The sequence below is a fragment of the Poecilia formosa genome, unplaced genomic scaffold, assembly GCF_000485575.1.
Source record: "Poecilia formosa unplaced genomic scaffold, Poecilia_formosa-5.1.2 Scaffold62, whole genome shotgun sequence".
NCBI classification, from domain to species: domain Eukaryota; kingdom Metazoa; phylum Chordata; class Actinopteri; order Cyprinodontiformes; family Poeciliidae; genus Poecilia; species Poecilia formosa.
Window position 1 is genome coordinate 2,605,209 of NW_006800001.1, and position 18,729 is coordinate 2,623,937.

An 18,729-nucleotide genomic window follows, 5' to 3' on the forward strand; every position below is an offset into this window, starting at 1 on the left:
AGTTTGCTGCCAGAGGAGGCCCAGTAAAACAATCTGAGGAAGCTCAGCGCGTGAGCATCACTTTTGGGTGGTAGAACCCGGATGTTCCCACAGCTCTCTGAAATAACAGAGTTGACTCTTAACACCGCGGACTTGTGTCCAGAAGATGCCGTCCTGGGAGTCCTGCAGCATCCTGCAAACATATAAAAGGCAAGTGGAATATTTATATTCGTGCTGCTCAAGTGTAAAGTCTGCTGAAACCAAATTATAGTTACAATTAAACCGTCATGCTTACACTGCAACTATTTATCAGGAATTAGACAATGGTCTGTGCTTATTAATTGATTTTTAAGCCCTCAATTATGCTAGTAGCAGTGGCCTGCATAGTGGTAGCAGGGGAAGTGATTGACTTAAATGTTACGTAGGTGGGCTCCCTTAGCTGCACTCTGGTTACGCCGTGTCTCCAATCGCATTTGCTTCAAATCCAGAGTCAGTAAATTAAGTTAGCCAGCTAGTTCTCATGTGATAATGCTGCCTTCTTAATTAGATGCCTACAGTGGTTTTTGTTTGGGGTTTCTACGGGACAGGGAGAGTCCAGGCAGCGGAAGGTGTAAGCTTCCTTTTTTATTCTTTTATACTTACTTATTTATTTATTTAATATTATATTTTATTCAAATCTAGTTTTGTTCCACAGTCAACGAGTCTGTTGTCAAATGCCTTCGTCGGAGCTTCGGAGTTTGTCCTACAATTCAGTAAAACGTTGTTGAATTGTAGGAGTCAGGGACGCCCTGGCCGTCCAAGGGAAGTTAATGTTTAACGATGTCTGTCATTAAAGACATGCGCTGTGGAAAGAAATTCAGTGTTTGCGGTCTTAGAACAAAAAACACTGAGGCAGGCAAAGTTAGTGAAAACAACTTCTGTCAAATGTTTACTTTTTTTTGTGGGAAAACTGGAAATAGGACTTTTTTTAAATTTTTTTTAGCATTTATATTCTTCCCACTTCTCCAGAGTCCAGATTTGAGGACTAAAAGTTGTCTAGTCAACAGATCCTCTATCTCTTGGCTGCTTGTCTGATGCAAGTAGGTGACCATCCCTCAGTAGATTTTGCAGTTGCGGTGGCACATTTTATTTAGATCTATCGAGTTGTTTTTTTCCTTCCACTTAGCAATTTTAGGCTACTTTTGGCTCATCTTAGATTCTTTAAAATAAATTGAAATTTAATGTAGCGTGACAAAATGTGTGGGGGCTTTAAGGACGTGAATATTTTCTTAATGCCTTGTATAAAATAAAGCAGAATTAGATCACGCGAGCCACCTTCTCTCTCAAAGTCTTTCCCTCACACTGAGTGTAACCCAAGACTGGTGTTACCTAGACTCCAGAGACGTCCCAGAGGAGCTGCCTCTCATTACACAGAGCTCTTTACAAGACAGACAACGACGACTCAGAACCTCACACTACATACAGTGCATGACCTTTCTCTCTCCTACTGTGTTCACAGTGGAGAATTGGGGTTCACATGTTTGGCTGTGTGTCAGAGAACCTAATCTTTGTGGGATGGACAGAGAAGAAAGCAGCCATTGATCAGAGAAAAGTTGCCAGAGGAGAAAGTTTTTTTTTCTAGTTGTTCTGCTGCTTTTCTGTAACAGCTCCACTCGTGCAGACGGATTGTTCTGCTGATTTTCTAACATGTTTCGGTGGGACGACGGTGTGCACGTTGTCTTGACGTGTAATCCTTTTGTTGTTTCTCTGCTCCGACCTGCAAGCCATCGCTCCTGGGGTCTTCTCTGGACTTTGACTGGTTGTGTTAATGAAGGGGCCATTATTTGTGCTCCTGATATAGTGACTGATCTGACTTCATTATTCCTGCAGACTAAACAGGAGTCTTTCTACCAGCATGGCATTTGTGTGTTCATCCTTTAAGTCCTCACAGCTTTTTTCCCCCTTTGTGACAAAATGCTCTTGGCACATGTTTTGCAAGGTAAGAGAACACAGACATCTGCACTAAGGGCTTAATTATAGAGATTCTTGATTCAGCTATTGTTCTCATTTCCAACCCCAGTGTTTGCATGCATTAAAGAGAGTTTATCATGTTTTTTCTTCAAGTTTGAGTCTCGGACAAAGGAGAAATGTTGCTTTAGTATCACTTGCAAGCAAAACGCTAATTACCCTTTCCATTTTGCTTTGTCTATAGACTTTAATCTACCCTCACAGTATTTTAACCCATCTCCTGCTCAAACTCTTTGCTGGTTCCTCTTGTTATTTTCCCAGTTTCTTCCCTGTGTTCCCTGCTGGCTTTTTCCTTGGATTTATGGTTTTTGTTCTGCTCTGGCTCCCTGTGTTCCCAGTGGGGGTTTTTCTCCTACAAGTTTTTGAAAAGTGTGTGCATTTGTTTTCACTATCTTGAGTCTATGCTTTTTAAGAACCACAATTCACTGCAATCCTAATTTCTGTAAGTGTTTTGGAGTCGCACACAAAAACATACTCTTCCTGTAAATTTGCTTAGAAATTTCTTTGGTCGTTGCTGATTAACGGCAAACACGGTAGAATATCAGATCAAAACAAGTATAACTTATTTTTTTTTATCTCAGAAAACATCCAAAAAAGAAAAAAAACAACAACAAATTAAATAACTTACAACCAGGAACATCTCTACAATTTTATTCACATATGTCCTAACGGTGTGAACTCTATGATTAAATGAGTTCAATGTATTTTTTTATGATGAAAGGTGAGCATACACCAATGATTTTTAAAATGTAATATCTCATAAAAATCCCATTTAGCTTTGACTTTCATTTCATGTGAACACTTATTCGCATTGTGGCGTTTGTTATACAAGATGGGATAGAGATTTGTTCATAAACAGTAAACTGATGGAAATGCTGCTTTTAGTTTTGCACTTATCTGGCATGCAGCTGACTTGACTGTAATTACGAGCCAACAAAAAGGGACGAACATTCCCAGAGTTAATAATTTCTCAGCGTTATCACGTTTATAGGTAATGTGTGGGCAGTCCTTTCAGTTGTTGCTCTGGCTGCACAGTATGTAAGCGGGTAAATACACCCGCTGCACCTGCTTGTGTCTCTAATTTGTACAGAAAACCCGGCGGATCTCAACTTTTGCAGTCACTCTATTGGGCTGGGAACTTTATGTAGAGGTGATCCAGTTTGGTAAGTTATTCTAACTCTTGTTCTGCAGACGTTATGTCATTTTCTGCTGCACAATGTCTGTATGCATATTTTTACTTTTAGTTTCCGGTCTGTTGTTATGCATACAAAGGAAGTGTGTTTTTATAGTGTGAAGTCAGTGAATGAAATGTGTTTTTATATATATAAACTTAATACACATTTAGAAGGTGGTGGTGTTTTTTGTAAGACATAGGAAGCAGATGATGAATTTACAGTATTAACGTCATTTAGATCTGTTGTGGTTCTAGTTTATATATTATGTAAACACTGACAACTATCTCCTGTTGTCGTGTTATGTTTCATGTTGTGTGATTTTTTTTTTTTTTGTGTGGCACTAAATTCTAATTTAATTGCTATATGAATTTTCATACTCCTGCATGTTTCTGCTCACACTAAGTGTTACACAAGTTGAGAGCAACTTTGAATCACTCTCTGTCGTTTGTTTACTCCATCAGTCAATGCGGGAGCCCTTTCATTTGCAAGTATTTAGATTGAATGTAAACCCAGTCGATGGAAACCATGAGAGGAGAAAAAAATCACTTACTTTGTCTTGAAAGAGAATGAAAAGGTGGCCTTTAGAAATGTAGATGTAGAGAAATTAGGTTTGCTGCAGCTTTGCTTCCAGCGAGTTGAAAGGATGTTTTCTTCTTCTTTCTTTTTTTTTTTTTAAGAGTTGATTCAAGAGATTTCATTGTAGTACATGTACAGCTTAAGCTATGGTGAGCATATTATTTTTCTCAAATTAGTACATCTTTAAAGAGACTGAAACTCTCCTGCAATGAAGCTCTCGTATAGATTTATCTTGAGTAATTGTGTACAGTTGTCTGACATTTTTATTTAAAGGGAAAAACTACAGCTCTAATCTAAAGTTTGGATAAATTCAACATGGACATAAATATCACATTCATTTGAGTTTTCCTTTGAAATACATTTTCAATATGTCGACATATCCTTTAGTCAAAAATCACTCCAGGACCGTGTTGATGGCTTAATGTGTGGTATCTTTAGGACTATTAGACTGGTGATATTTATTAATATTTCACTTTGTATGTATAATTCTGGACCTCTGTAGATTTAATGTTAAATTGAACCTTGTTAGCCCAACCACTGAAGTTGCCTATTAAATCATTCCTCAGAAACAAAAACATCCCAACGTAAAAACTGCATTAAGATCCATGACGACTGCATGTAAACTGGAAAGTGATACAGCAGGTTTTAGTTAAAAAAAAAAATAAATCATCAGGTTAATATAAAACATTAAAATCATGTAAAGTGTACAGGAAATTGGTTACCTTGCACTTGTGTTTTAAAGCACATGGATTTTCTTTCCAGCAGCATCATGATGACGGAGTGATTACTGGGTTAGGGGGAATGCTAACGTCAACACTCCTGACTTTTGATGGTTTCCGCTTCATGTTAAGCAAACATTAGCCAACTGACGCATGTTATCTCAGGTTGTTTCAGCGTTTCACTTATGGTTGGTATTCTTCTTGAAATGTAGGCTAGTCTTACATTATCAACATTGTTTTTCATCAAACAATTAACACTTATTGCTGCTCATGTATCATGAGCTTTTAACTGCTCTGGTTTTGCAGCAGAGGGTTTCTGGTCGTGGCCGAAGTTCAAAGTCTCACTTGTTATGTAATATAATTTCGTCAGGGATGTGAATGAGTGTGTCTAAATACAATTTGGTTTCCAGGATTCCAGGAGTAACAAGTGATTCCTAAATGCAGATTTTAAGGAATGTTTTGTATTAATTTCCTTCGCAACAAGTATGAGAAATAAATTAGGTGTTACAAATTTATTTCTGTTGGAATTTACAGAGGCATTCAAACCCAAAACTGTTAAAACATAAATAAATTCTTAAAATTAAATATCCAGTCCCTAAAGGATTTTGTGATTTTTTTTTAATTTTATTTTTTTGCAATAAAAATCAAAGCGTTTCTGGTACTAATTTAGAAATATTTGTGTTTTTTATTACTTTCCCTATCATTATATAACTTGACATCAAGTAAATATTAAGGAGCTGCTTAGTAGAAGTAAGAAAAGTAAAAAGTCACTTAGATCCAAAAATCTGCAATAAAATCATAATTATGTATTGGCGCAAAAAAGTGCAGGGATTCGTTGGTTTTGTGTGAATTTCCATAATAATTTGCAAGAAACGGGAAGCAGTAAATAGATAAAAGCTGCTTTGAAAAGCATCTCCTTTGTTTTGACAGTTCTTTTATGTGTCACATTAGAGTCTAGAGGGCCACATAAAAAGCTTTGGATTTGGCCCCTCGGCCTTCGGTTTGACACATGTGCCCTACATGGTTACAAATCAAAGCCCCCAAAACTGTTGAGAAGATCCTCAAAGTCTGACAGCAGCAAGACTTTGTTCTTGAAAAGCCACATACAAACATATCCAGGAAATGAGCTGCAGCTGTCTGTCTTGTGTGAATCTGACCTGAAAGTCAGAAGTGTTTTATCTTCCATTACAGCAGCATTTCTGTATTAAAAATCCCTTTTTATTGAAACGAACGCTTAAAATATCTTACTCTGTGTGTACTGAATCTATATGATTTGTTAATTTGGTTCTTGGAATTAAATTAAAGAAAGAAATATTCTTTTGCCAACATAGTTAATCACTGAGATCAACTTGTAAATTCGGATAGGCCAGCTTCCACTGTTCAGCGTTGGAGTGTTGTTGCACTTAAATCCAGTAGGGGGCAGAGTCACTCTGTTATCCAATGCGTTGGACATCCGTGGATTTTCCTCACCGTGTTGCTGACAAAATCTTTAATTTTCTCTTATTTGAAGGTTAGAAACAGGCAGTGATTCATGCTGTAGTCTGATTGGGTTTTATCTCTTATTTGAATCTCATTAAAACTTTTCATGGAGGGCACTAACTCAGGATTCCATAATCCTGAGCTGCTTTCTGCAAGCTTCTGCACGCACAGTCACTTCCTTTGCAGCAGATGTTTCCATCAGCAGCTTGCATAAAAAAAGAAAAAGAGAGAAAAAAAACAAATCTTACTTCCCCAATCGTTGTTGTGAAATGACCCCAGTGCCACCGTGGGTGTTCCCCAGCAGCGACGTTTCTCATATGATGTATTGTGACCTTCTCGTTTTAGGTTGCTGAAACTCCATCATGGACAAGCAGGACAGCCAGGCTGACCACAAAATGAACGACTCACAGAAAACCCCTGAAAAGGTGAGCCTGATACAGGTGGAAGTTATTTTTTCTGATAAGCGCCAAATGACCTGAAATGGTCATTTCTTTTTCCAAAGAATTATGTCCCACTGCTCGATTATTGATGGACTCCAAGCAAGGCACCTATAGCGCTATGTAGGTCACTGTTGCTGTTATCTTTCAGGTGTGTCGCCAACCTACTCTAACATGCGCTGTGTGTGACATTTGTATGTTTCTGTGTTGTACTGCACTTTTGATACTTTGGACCCATATTTTTGCCCCGATTTTGCTCTTTAAAGGTTGAACAGATTTGCCCCACCATCATAAAAATGATCATTTTTATGATAACTTGTATTAATATTCAAATGAGATTATATTGTTGCTATGGTAAAATGCATTTCTGCTTCAGGCAAATTAAATCACACTTCCAGGAGACATGTTTATTATTCTCTTTATGACCATCTGTGTTTGTTCATTAATACTGTTGCTATTCATAAGGGCTCTCTTCATCTTAGCCTCCAAAACTTGTGACATCTATAAGTATTAAAGCTTTGATCTAGGAGCACATCCTGTGATTTTTTTCATTTACAACTCCAACCCAGTCGCTCATAAATTTCTCCAAGGATGTTGCTGAGTGGAGCTGTTAAGCTGCTTTGGATCTGAAAAGTTTACACACCGTGTTAAAATGTCAGGCTTTTGTAGCTTAAAAAGATGAGACCAAGATAAATAAGAAGTCTGATGTGTTATTTGTTTTGTGCAATCCATCTGAACAAGATGGACACATTTGAGAGAAAAACATGAGAAATAGAAATCATTCATGAAACCTGATCAGATGAATGCGAACACCCTTTAAGTTAACTTGGTTCACAATATTTTAATTAAAATTAAGCTTTCACCTCCATTAGTTGCACTGTGTAAGTATCTCACAGTTCAATTTTTGGTATTCTATCCATCCACCGAGCCACTTACTACGGATTCAAGGCAACTTTATTTATTAGCTCCATTATTACAGAGGGCAATCAATCCAAGTCGCCCTGAAGGACACCAAAGGCAAAGAGAAGACCTTTCTCGAAACAGAGTCAAATGTCAAACCATTAAAAGCATTGTATAAAAGTATTATATATTAAAATAAATATTTAAATGCCCATTTTAAATCAAAATCTAACTTTCAATCTCATATTATCTAACTGTCCAGTTGTCAGATTGTTTGATTGCTGTAAACAAAGGCGTTTTAAGTCTTGATTTAGAGGAACATCTCCGTACAGCTCAGATTTTTAGTGAGTTTGTTCCAGAGATAAGGTCTATCAAAACTTAATGCCACTTCACCTTGTTTAATTTCAGTCCTGAGGTTTCTAAAGGTGTAAGGAGGATACTTCATATTTGACAAACAAATCAGAAACATGTTTCAGTTCTAGGCCACTGACCGCTTTATAGGCCAATAAATACATTTTTCAAAACTGCAAACTGCCATTGTAGTGAACTGATGTCATCCATTAACTTGATGAACTACTTGTAACTTGTTGTTGAAGGTCATGTCTGCAGTTGACATCATATAATAACACATTAAAATCCAATGTAGCGACAAGTCTAACACCAACACTCACCTACTGTAGAAAATGGCCTTTGAAAAACTGTCCACATTACATGAAAAGGGTTATTTTTTTTTACCAATTTAAAGAGAGAGTACAAGCGAAATGGGCATCACAAATCCTGACAGCCATGGAATACAACTTAGATCTCTCGTAACATCCAGACAGTCTTGAAGCAAATTCAATATGTATTAAAAAAATTATCCAGTTACAGAAATTGTTAAGGTCAGACATTATTAATGCACAAAAACCCACGTCTTCCTCACCTGGCGAATAACAACGTACTCGAACAAAAGACCAAATTTCTCTGCATTTTTAATGCCATATGCTGCTACTGCAGTAAAATATTAATTCATTTGAAGGCTTTATTCAAATCTTAAGCAAAAGCCTATAAATATGGAGTGGGCTTTACTTCCATTGGATTAAATTAGGTTCATTTTGCCAAAGGACTGCTGTCAGAGCCCAGTCCACTGAAAAGCTACATAGTTGTTCTGAAGAAGGATGTATATTTTTTGAAAAAACCCAAGCACAAAAAGCAAGATAAATGAGTTACATCTCAATGGTCATCTTCCTGACCCCAGGAAACACAATTCCAAACTGGGATAAACCCAATGGGAAGGCGAACCGGTTAACACGGAGAGAACAGGGGCAAAACAACATGAACACAGACAGTGAGCGTAGCAGGGAGGTCGATGAAGCGCCTGATAAATGATTAATGAAACCGATGAATAAATACACTGATCAGGAGTAACACAACCACTGACTGGTGAAGCGAATAACAATCATCATCTCTTCTCAACCCACCTGTTCGAAGGTGGCATATATTAGGCAGGAAGTTGACATCATGTCATCAAAGTGTTAGATTCAGGAAAAATCGTCAGGCACAACGATTTGAGTGGGTTTAACAAACTGTGGCAGGTGGATGTCTGGGTCATCCACCTGCCACAGGTGGATGTCCAAAGAAGAAACTGTGAACTGGTGAAAGGGTCATGGGGAGGGGGGTCAAGGCTATTTGATATGGGGAGCGAGGAGAAGGTTTGAGCTAACCAACAAACTACTGTAGTTGAAATTGCTGCTGAACATACTGCCAGTTCTGCTGGAGAAGTGTCAGAATACACACTGCAGAACAGTTTGCTGTGTGTATGAGTGTATGAAACCAGAGCAATCAGACTCGTTCTGGTCATAATGTTATGCCTGATCAGAGTGTATGAGGATAAAATGCAATAAAACATGCACAACATACAACACATTATCCTTATTTAAAAATTCTGGTTTGATTAAAAAGGTATAAAATATTAAAAATGTTACTTTATGAGGGTTATTTAATGACCTTTTAAGTTAAAATATAAGTAGTTTTTGTGTCAAACTATCCATAAGCCATTGTTTATTCCATGTGTGCATGTGCTCTTCGGTTTAATTTATTTTCAGTGCCCAACAGTGCATAGAGTATGTCATTGTGTTGTGTTTGCTTTGCAGTGTGCACCCATTTCCCACATCTCTAATTACCATACTTCATTCTAGCAGGCTCAGTTTCACCACCCCTTTGGCCTGTCTGTGCAGAATCCAGACCCTTCCTTTAATACTGCTAAGAACTCGATGACCTTGTAATTACACCGATGGCGCAGCATTCTAATAAACACTGCCATGAATTATAGGATTGAAATTTAAACTGAGAGCCTTTCTGAGACAAAATGTATGGAAATAGAAATGATGAACTGGCCCAGACCTGTGGTGAGAGACAAATCAAAGCTCTTCCTACCAGAATCATGTAATTAATTGCATGATGAATTAAAACAAACTCAATTATTTCCATTGCCATAATTTATTGTTTATCTCTTTTTTTTTTTCTCTTCCTACCAAAAACTGGAGGATAAAAGTCTTTGGTGCTTTAGTCTCAACCACCCCTTTTTTGAAGGACAATTTTGTTTACAAAGATTTCAAAATTCATTTTATTTGTTGTTTTGATTATTTATTTTGGATATTTAAAATGTCTCCCAGTCCCAGTGTTAAATGTTCATTTAAATTTAAAGTTTACTGATCTTTGAGAATGTGCTCTTTCACTATTATTTTGTCATTATCGTTACATCACTTGAAAATGGTCTCAAAACAACAATATTATTGATTATCGCAATAACTTCTGGAACAATTTATCGTCCAGCTAAATTTGTTATCGTGAAGGGCATATGCTAAGAATCTATTTGCTAAGAAGTTAAACATACTGACACAATTTAGACAATTGTGACCTTTGAAACAAAACAGTGCAAGAGTGTTATAAAATCAGCTTTACTTATAAACTACCCTCTCCACAGTACTGAATATCTGCACAGCGACCCCATGTGTAAAGGATTGTTCTAGGAACTAACAATGTGGAATCCCACTTGCAGTGGTAAGAAGTGGGTAAAGAATGGGCTGTACTGGCAGTAATCACAGCCACAGCAGCTGTTCATGTAAAGTAGCACAATGCACAGTGAGGTTCTTGGTCAGCCCTGCTCTAAAAAACATATAATTTCTTCTGCCCTGCCACTGAGTCTGACAATGCAAATAGAAATGTCTGTTTCAAGACAATTGGCTTAAAGGAAAATTACATACCATCAGCTTCTCCTTTGCCATTTAGAGTTCTGAGCCCCTGATGGAAAATGGTCAGATCAAACCATAAACAGAAACTCATGAATGGAAATACTGAAATTGTTTCTTGGAATATTAATGTCTATTGTGGCATGGAGAAAAGAGCGTAATGGTATGCAGCTGTACGACCACACAAGATTTTAAGAAAATTACACTTGCAGATTTCTCATTAACTCTCCGTTTTGTTTCTTTAAAATCTTTTTTTCAAATTTGTGTATGATTTAAAGAAATGTGGACAAAATTGTTAGTACCCCAAAAAGCCCACTGTGGTCACTGAAATATCTTGAAACCAACAAAAGTAATAATATATGTTTTTTTTTTATTTTCTCCAAAAACTAACCAATGACAATCAGGCATTTCTTATGAAACTGAATCGTTTTTAAAAATCTATTGAAACAGGCTTGAACAAAAAAGATGGTAACTTCAACTTTATATTTTGTTGCATAAACTTTTGAGGCAGTCACTGTAATCCATTTTCTGTGGCTGTCAATGAGACTTCTGCAGCCATCCACATATATTTTGGCCCACTTCCTCGTGGGCTCCAGTTGTCTCAGGTTGCTTTCTCCAAATGGCATGTTTCATCTCCTTTCCCAATAACCTGAGTTTTGTCTTATATGTCAAAAGGACATTCTTCGTGGCTCGTAACTATGAATTGTGGCCAGTCAAGGTCCAGTTCTTTTTTCCTTGGATGTCTTCCACAAAGTTCGCTTTGGCTTAATGACGATAGATGGTGCAATCTGGCACTGACGCACCTTAACCTTGAAATTTACATTTACTTTCTTTGGAAGCTGTTTTTGGGGTCTTTGGTTAACACTCACTATCCTTCTCTTGAATTTGTCATCAATTTACATCAGTTTTCACAACCAGGATGGTTGGCTACACCTCGTCACCAAACAGCCCACTGATGAATTGTCAACTTTAAACTTGAATCATACCTGTGGTCACATTGTTTGGCATTTTTTTCAAGAAGGACCATCATTTTTGTCCAGGTCTGTTTCATTAGTTTTTTTGTGTTGTTGTTTTTTTTTAATGATTCTGTTGAACCACATTTCAAAAGCAATGTCTGATTTTCATTCGTTGATGTTCAATACATTTTTATTTATTGCCTTTGTCAGTTTCAAGTTGGTTCAGTCACCATTGTGTTCTTTTCGGTCATTAAAAGAGAGGCACCAACAGGTTGTGTGTTATATTGTTCCATGTGTATAGGACCAATAAAGCACACGTTTTCATTTTCATGTGTTCATATTATCAATAAATCAAACTTATGGGAAGAGTCAATAATAACAGTGTGACCGTGGGTGGACGGTTCTGATGCTGCTAGTTTCTGGGGTCACCCCCTCCTAAAAACGCACACACAGAGTATGTCCAACTCTAACCCTAACCCTAACAGCACCTATATCAGGCTTCAGAGGGTTATATTTCTGTCAGTTTCACAGTTTTATTTAAGGTATTATACTTTTCAGAAGAAGTTCCTGGAAGATTTAAAACATTTAAATATCCCTCGAGCCTTTTTGAGCCATAACTGTTAGCCATAACTAACACATCGGTGATAAAGTATGAGTCACGACGCTCATTAATACTCCTCACCATCTTCACGGTCTTACTCCCTAAATGCCATTCTTGCATTCTGAATATGTGATAATGTAAATGCATCATGAATCTGCTCAGTACATTCATATTCTCCAGCGCAACATGGCCTAATGATGCCGTGGCATTTCCTTCTGCACCCTCCATTAGGAGAAACATTAAAACTTTGACTTCCTTAGTGCTTTGGTTGTCTGAGTGGCGATACATTTTTATCTTTTAAAAGTTATATGTTAAATAAATCTTAAGATGTTTAAGATTTGCAACATCCAACATGTCTAGGAGTGTGGGATAATACTCTGATTTCCTGCATTGAATATTGAGAGGTTTTTGTGAGCTATAATGTACAGGATTACACTTGTGTCTAAAATAAGAGTTCATTCTCACTTCTAAAACTGAAACACAAGTCATCTAACATTGCATCTTGATCACATCAGAAACTCAGGGCTGGTGTGTAGCATTAATAAACCAGCAGCATTAATAGAGTTCATGTTCAGGTGGTTTTTACCGTGGCTTATAAAGGCATTTATTCTTCTTGACGCTTAATCATGTCATCACTTTATTACCACAAATTTCAGTTGAATGTATAGGGAATATACGTGATAGAGTAACACAAATTACTGTAGTACATTTAAATTGAGCCTCATGAGTTATCAGTTTGTCAAACTACCTTTTGCTCCAATGTCGGAGGCAGTTGTTTTGGTTTAGCAACCACAAGTCAGTGTTTTGCATGCGAGTCAAAACAACATTTTTTGAATAATCTGATTAGATAACCTTCTGCTAAATATTTTACCTGTCCCTTACGTATCTTGTTTGACCTGTGCTGTGGATCTGAAGAGTTATCACCAACCTTTTGGCTGCTTCTTCATTTCTGTTTGTGTGTTGAGCCATGTTTTGGCTGGTCTGCAGTTGTATTGAATAAATGTATTAAACATTGCTTTTAGAGTTGAGCTTCGAATGTTGTTATAACCGAACCCAACTTCAAACCTCTTCTCAACTTTCTCCCTGGGGACTCTTTTTTTCTACTAATTATGTGACTTCAGAAGGATATTGGTTGTGCTGGATTGTTTCTAATTACAAACGCATGTCCTATGTATTAAATTTCAATCAGCAAAAGGATGAAATAAGACAAACTGATACTCACCCACAAATAAAGTTGGTGTGTGTTTCCTCAAAACGTACTGGTACCCTTAGTGGTAAAATGCAACTACAAGCTTACCGCTGTGATCCCTGAAGAAGAGTGCAATCATGAAACCAACCAGAAGCTGATATGATGTTGGTGGCGGCAGTAGAAAAGTGTTGTGGAGGTAATCTGATTATGCTTTTTCTGTTCAGCTGTGAGAAATGGTGAAGATGGCAGTGAACTGAGAGGCCGAACAGGAAATAATTTTAAGCACTAATTGTTATCTGTGTTTTGACTTCTGAAGGTCATTGGTTGCACTGGATTTTTTTTTTTAGGGATTTCAGTATAAAGCAGGTCAAATAAGTCAGATTTTAGGTTTTTATTGGTAGAAAAATTCAAAATCCCTGTGTCACGATCCTTCAGTTTCACAATTATGCACTAATGTGTGTTTGCCAACCACACTGAATCTCAAATAACTTAAATTAGAGGTTTCAACATGGCAAAACTGAAACAGACGAAATCCTCAAAAGACAAAACCCAGTTTTCTGACCTGATTGTCTAAAGAACACTTCCTGTAGTGAGTTTGGTCTTGACATTGACTTGACTTTCTTTGATAAATCTTTTGTCTGTTTGGCCAGCATGAAAATCTGAATTTCGTCTCTTCTGTCTTCTCTCTTAGAAGCAGCCTCTCACAACCTGCCTGTTCAGCGCAGCCTTCTTCGGGGCCCTGGGTTCATCTTTTCTTTACGGGTATAACCTCTCTGTGGTCAACGCACCTGCTTCGGTGAGTAAAGCTAAACTACTAGCTTGTCTTTGGATATCCCATTGCTATCGGAAGGCGGCATTGATTTACCTTGTTTTCTCATTTCTTATCTTGTTAGCACTGCTAGAAATCAATAAATGTTAATCAAGATCTGACTTTGGATTCAGAGTCAGGCGTTGCCAACGCTTCAGCTGAATGAAGATTAACATGGTGCTGAAAGAAATGGAACTTAAATGTTTATTTCAGCCGCCTATAAAAACTTAGCTGAAACACAGCACATGCTGAACACCATTTATGATGCACAGCTAAACAGAGGGGAGCTGCATTGATGAATTGATGAAATTTCGCTCCATATGTCTTAAGATTATTGTTTACTCAGTGACAGTTCTGGTGAAAACTGTCATAGATGATGGTAACAAATATCAATGCAGTGCAGATTTTGGAGTGATACTGATGCTCCACAAAGCGCATTTTCCCATATTTTTGATCAAGACTGTTAAAAAGACCTTCATCATGACATGTGGTAGAGTTGAAATATTCTTTTACCCTGCAGCTGATGCAGGTCCCGAGATCGTTAAACCATTTCTCAATGCAATTTATAACCCTGAAGCTCTAATGACGCAGACTTTTTAGATGCACATCAGTGCCTTTCAAATGATGATCACTTATGTGAATGACTTCATTTTGCTCCAGCAGAACTTAGTAAGTTTTTAAAATAAACAACTAATTCATAATATGTTATCACCATTAGAATATTAGACGTAATGCATTCTTTTGCAATAGGAAATGTGAGTAACTTTGGGCTGAGCTTTTGTCTGCAACGAGTGATATGTTATTCAGTTCATTGTGAGACTGTCTCTCCTCCGGAAACATAAACAATAGGTAGGAATAGTATAATCTATCTTTATTAACTCAGCTCTCAATGCTGAGTCAGACTAAGGAAAGAAAGTTAAAGATGAGTTCAGTCCACCTAATTAGTACAATATAGCTCATAAACACATTTTTTTCAGTAAATGAGAACACATGGCAGTCTTTGAAACAGTGCATCAGAAGTTTAATCCCAGATTAAACAAATAACACTCCAAAAATGTACTTTCTTATTTACCTCAAACCAACTTTTTCAATTTAAGGCAGGTACCTTTCATACAGTGACTTATGAATATATTTAGAAATTGCTTCGAGTGGAACAATATTTGCATAGTCTTTTTTTTTTTCTCATTTTTGGTGAATCCAATTTTCAGGAGCTTTTCTGTTCCAGTCCAAGAAATAGAAACAAACCTTGCATGTTCAGAGGTTAGACTTTCTAATTTAGCCTTGTGTTTGTTCAAAGGTAATTAGATTCCCCACAGGTCATTTAATTAGTATTCAGAGATTGCAGCCATCGGCTCTTTGGTTGCCCACACAGACAAAATCAACGCTGCGCATAACTCAAAATTACTTTGTGTTTTTTTTTTTTCGTGCCTTCTTGAAGCACATGAGTGTGAACCCTCAGTTGTGGCTTTTCAATCTGTTATAACCGTAGAACTACAGCATGATGTCTCACTTATTAATAAAGACTGTAACCATTTTTCTGTACTGGTCATTGTGATACTGGTTGTGATGGTATACAAAATATACATCTACATGCATGGCTTTTGTTTGTAATGAGAAAAGATGTGGTGCTAAAGCTATTCAGTGCTGTCTTGTACTAAAATGTATTTGGCACAAGACAGCACTTTGTAATAGTTTAAAATATGTGCAGTTTATGTATAATATACACGGAACATTTTTGTATTGGCTAACAGCAAAATACATTAAAATTTTTTATGTGCAATCTATTTTTTAAACCAGTTACTTTTTCATTGTAAATACAAATTGCAGCATATGAAAATCTGAGAACAAACAAAACTATACCTAAAGTCTATTGGTAAAATACATCAGTCCTGTATAACATCATGACAGAGGATGTGTATAACACAGATTTTTGCTTCATCATAAGCACATTACTTTCTCAGTGAAATTTTTTTTAATATATCTTCAGATCAATGGAACCTCCAGGAAAACAATTTCAATGGGCCACAATGTCTTATAAGTGGTCAGATAATTTTTAACCAAATGAATCAGAAAATAGGGAGAGCTGTGGTTCTTACACTGGGGACACATTGACAGTAATTCATGTGGTGATCAAATTGTGCTACGCTACAATGTCAAAATGCTTTCTAAGACGATGCTGAGGTGTTATTTTCTTCCCACTCCTTTTAAAACGAAAGGCAAATAGACAGTAATGTTTCGGGACTATAAGGATGTCAGTGAGTTTGACAAGGCCAAATGATATCACAAAGACTCCTGGGTCAGAGCATCTCTCAAACTGCAGCCCTTGTGGGATGCTTCCAGTCTGTAATGGTCTATTAAAAGACGTTCAAGGAAATAGTGTGAAGCAACAGTCAAGGATCATTGATGCACCTGGGGAGCTGCATCAATGATCACCTGTGAAATGCACACCAACAGAAAGAAACCTAGTGTTGCTCACACTGCGAAGAAGTTAATGCTTTTTCTGACGGAAGAAAGAAGTGTGAGAATACACTGTGGATCACCGTTTGTTGCATATGGGAATACATGGTCATGCACCATTAAAAGTGCACATGCTGCCAGAGGATGTCCTTGGCAGGTTCCTTTGTCCAATAGGACAGTTGCATGGCCTGATGTATTAAATTTGGTTTTACATCGCCTGGGTGACAGAGTAGTTTGCTTTCCTGGAGAACAGTAGGGTCCACAGCATTTGGCATTGTTTAGGCTTGGCCAATGTTCTGCAGAGCAACCTAGACTGCCATCCATTTGGTTGCTATTGTGACATAACAGCCAAACGGATGGCACCTACTTGGGTATTGTTGCAGACCATGTTTCACAGACACAGCTTTGCTTGACGGTTCTGGTCTCTATAGCATTCTACCAAAAGCAATAATGATTTATTTGAAGAATAAAACAGTTGGTTAACTTGTCCTTCAAATCCATTTCAAGCCAGCCAAGCATTTGTGGGATAGAAATGGACAAACAAATCTGATTCATGGACTTGCATAACCCAAAGTATCTTCATCTGGCACCACAATGTTGCTGCCAGGTATTACTCTCTACACCTTTAGGCGTCTTAGTGGAGTCCATACCTCAACAGGTTGATGTGTAGCAAATTTGTGAAGCAACACACCTTTAGGCAATTGGTCCCACTGTAATATCTGCTCTGTAATTTCATAAACTTTTCAATTTCCACTATGATGTCTCATACATATTTAGGTGTTTGTTTCATAATACTGTACATGCTGCTTTCATCTGCTGATTTAGAAGTGGTGCTTTTAACCTCCATCAGCTCTTCAGTGGAGTCAAAAATGAACTCTGTGTTCATTGAAGAGTGATGTTCACTTAATTAGATCTTATCTGTATAAGTTGATTAAACTACATATTATCATGCAAACTGTGATTGATGGGTTCAACATAGTAGACTGTGGGGGTTGAATTAGAAAAGGAAAGAAAGCCTGCCTACTATGTATGATTATTAAAAGTTTAATCTTGAGAATCAGTGCTGTGACGTTACATGGTGTTCTCAGGGTTTGTATCACCCTCCATTTGCTCCTGGTGGTAATATCAAACTTGTGGCTTCTAACAAATCAAAATAGTTCAATAGTTCACTGTGCTTTCATTCTGTCCTCTGCAGCACTTTGATGAATTGCTCAAAAATCCCATCGGCACATAAAAGAGATGAAAGAGTGGAGCGAAACCAACTACATGCTTTAACATGACAACACGAAGTCGAAGTTTGGCAAAAGTTAGAAAAATCAACTGAAACTTAGGAGATATACCCAGAATATTAAAAACAACAGTTTTTCTTTTTACATTGGTGAGGGTTTCTGATGCATTATCAACCTGCAAAATTATAAAAAATACAGACAAATGGGAAAAGGGAAAATAAGTCCAAAGTATAACAATATAACGGAGAAAAAAAAGACCATCTGTCACAAAAACAAAGCACTGCTGGGGCGGGCACCTATTGAGTGGAAACCGGCGATCTGATTAAGAATACAGAGAAAGGTAGCAAAACATGCAGTCGTTGTCAAAACATTTCCACGAATACTTTGCTGCGAATCTTTGTGACTTTTGATTTTATTGGTAACAGTTGGCACATTTTCAGACAATGTAGACTGAGCAGATTCATATGAAATCATTGTAAAGAAATTAATTAGCATCAAAATCCTGAGTGAAGATGTGAAAGAGGAAACCTGAACCCACTTATCAGTCTAATTAGCAGACTGATTGCTGTAAAAGAGGAGCAGATGTGCTTGATATGATTGTCTTCTTCGGTTAGAGAGGAATACCTGCAGCTCTTCATCAACATACTCTCCCATACAAGGAAATTGCTGATAAGAATATCTCACTTTAAAATAATAGTCTTCAAGAACTTTCATAAAAGGGGAGAGTTGGTAATTCTCCTGAGGATTTTCTTTTTTCAAACATTTCAAACACGTTGCTTCAGCATATGCAGCAGAGTGGCCATGTGTACTGCAAGGGACAAAAGAAATAATTGGAGTTTTTGCCAGTGTCTACCTCTGTGATCTTTGCTGAAAGACTGCTACACCCTGGATGGCTCTCCAAATATGACCTCACAACACAGATACACCCAGCAATGCATGGACACACCCACTAACTCACTACCAAAACTACTTGTTGGGAGCCCAGTC

General features: G+C 37.4%; 1 long non-coding RNA gene across 3 annotated transcripts; it reads left to right on the forward strand.

Annotated features, from left to right (window-relative positions):
• Nucleotides 1-418: 418 nt before the first annotated feature.
• On the forward strand, nucleotides 419-14,040 carry LOC103139601 (uncharacterized). Of its 3 annotated transcripts, none has more exons than XR_476423.2 (3): nucleotides 419-589; nucleotides 6,281-6,360; nucleotides 13,940-14,040. It is a non-coding gene; the product is annotated as an uncharacterized LOC103139601 (long non-coding RNA). The 3 variants fall into 3 exon arrangements; XR_001662385.1 differs by lacking the exon at nucleotides 419-589 and adding an exon at nucleotides 1,818-1,957; XR_476422.2 differs by lacking the exon at nucleotides 419-589 and adding an exon at nucleotides 2,993-3,149.
• Nucleotides 14,041-18,729: the final 4,689 nt, after the last annotated feature.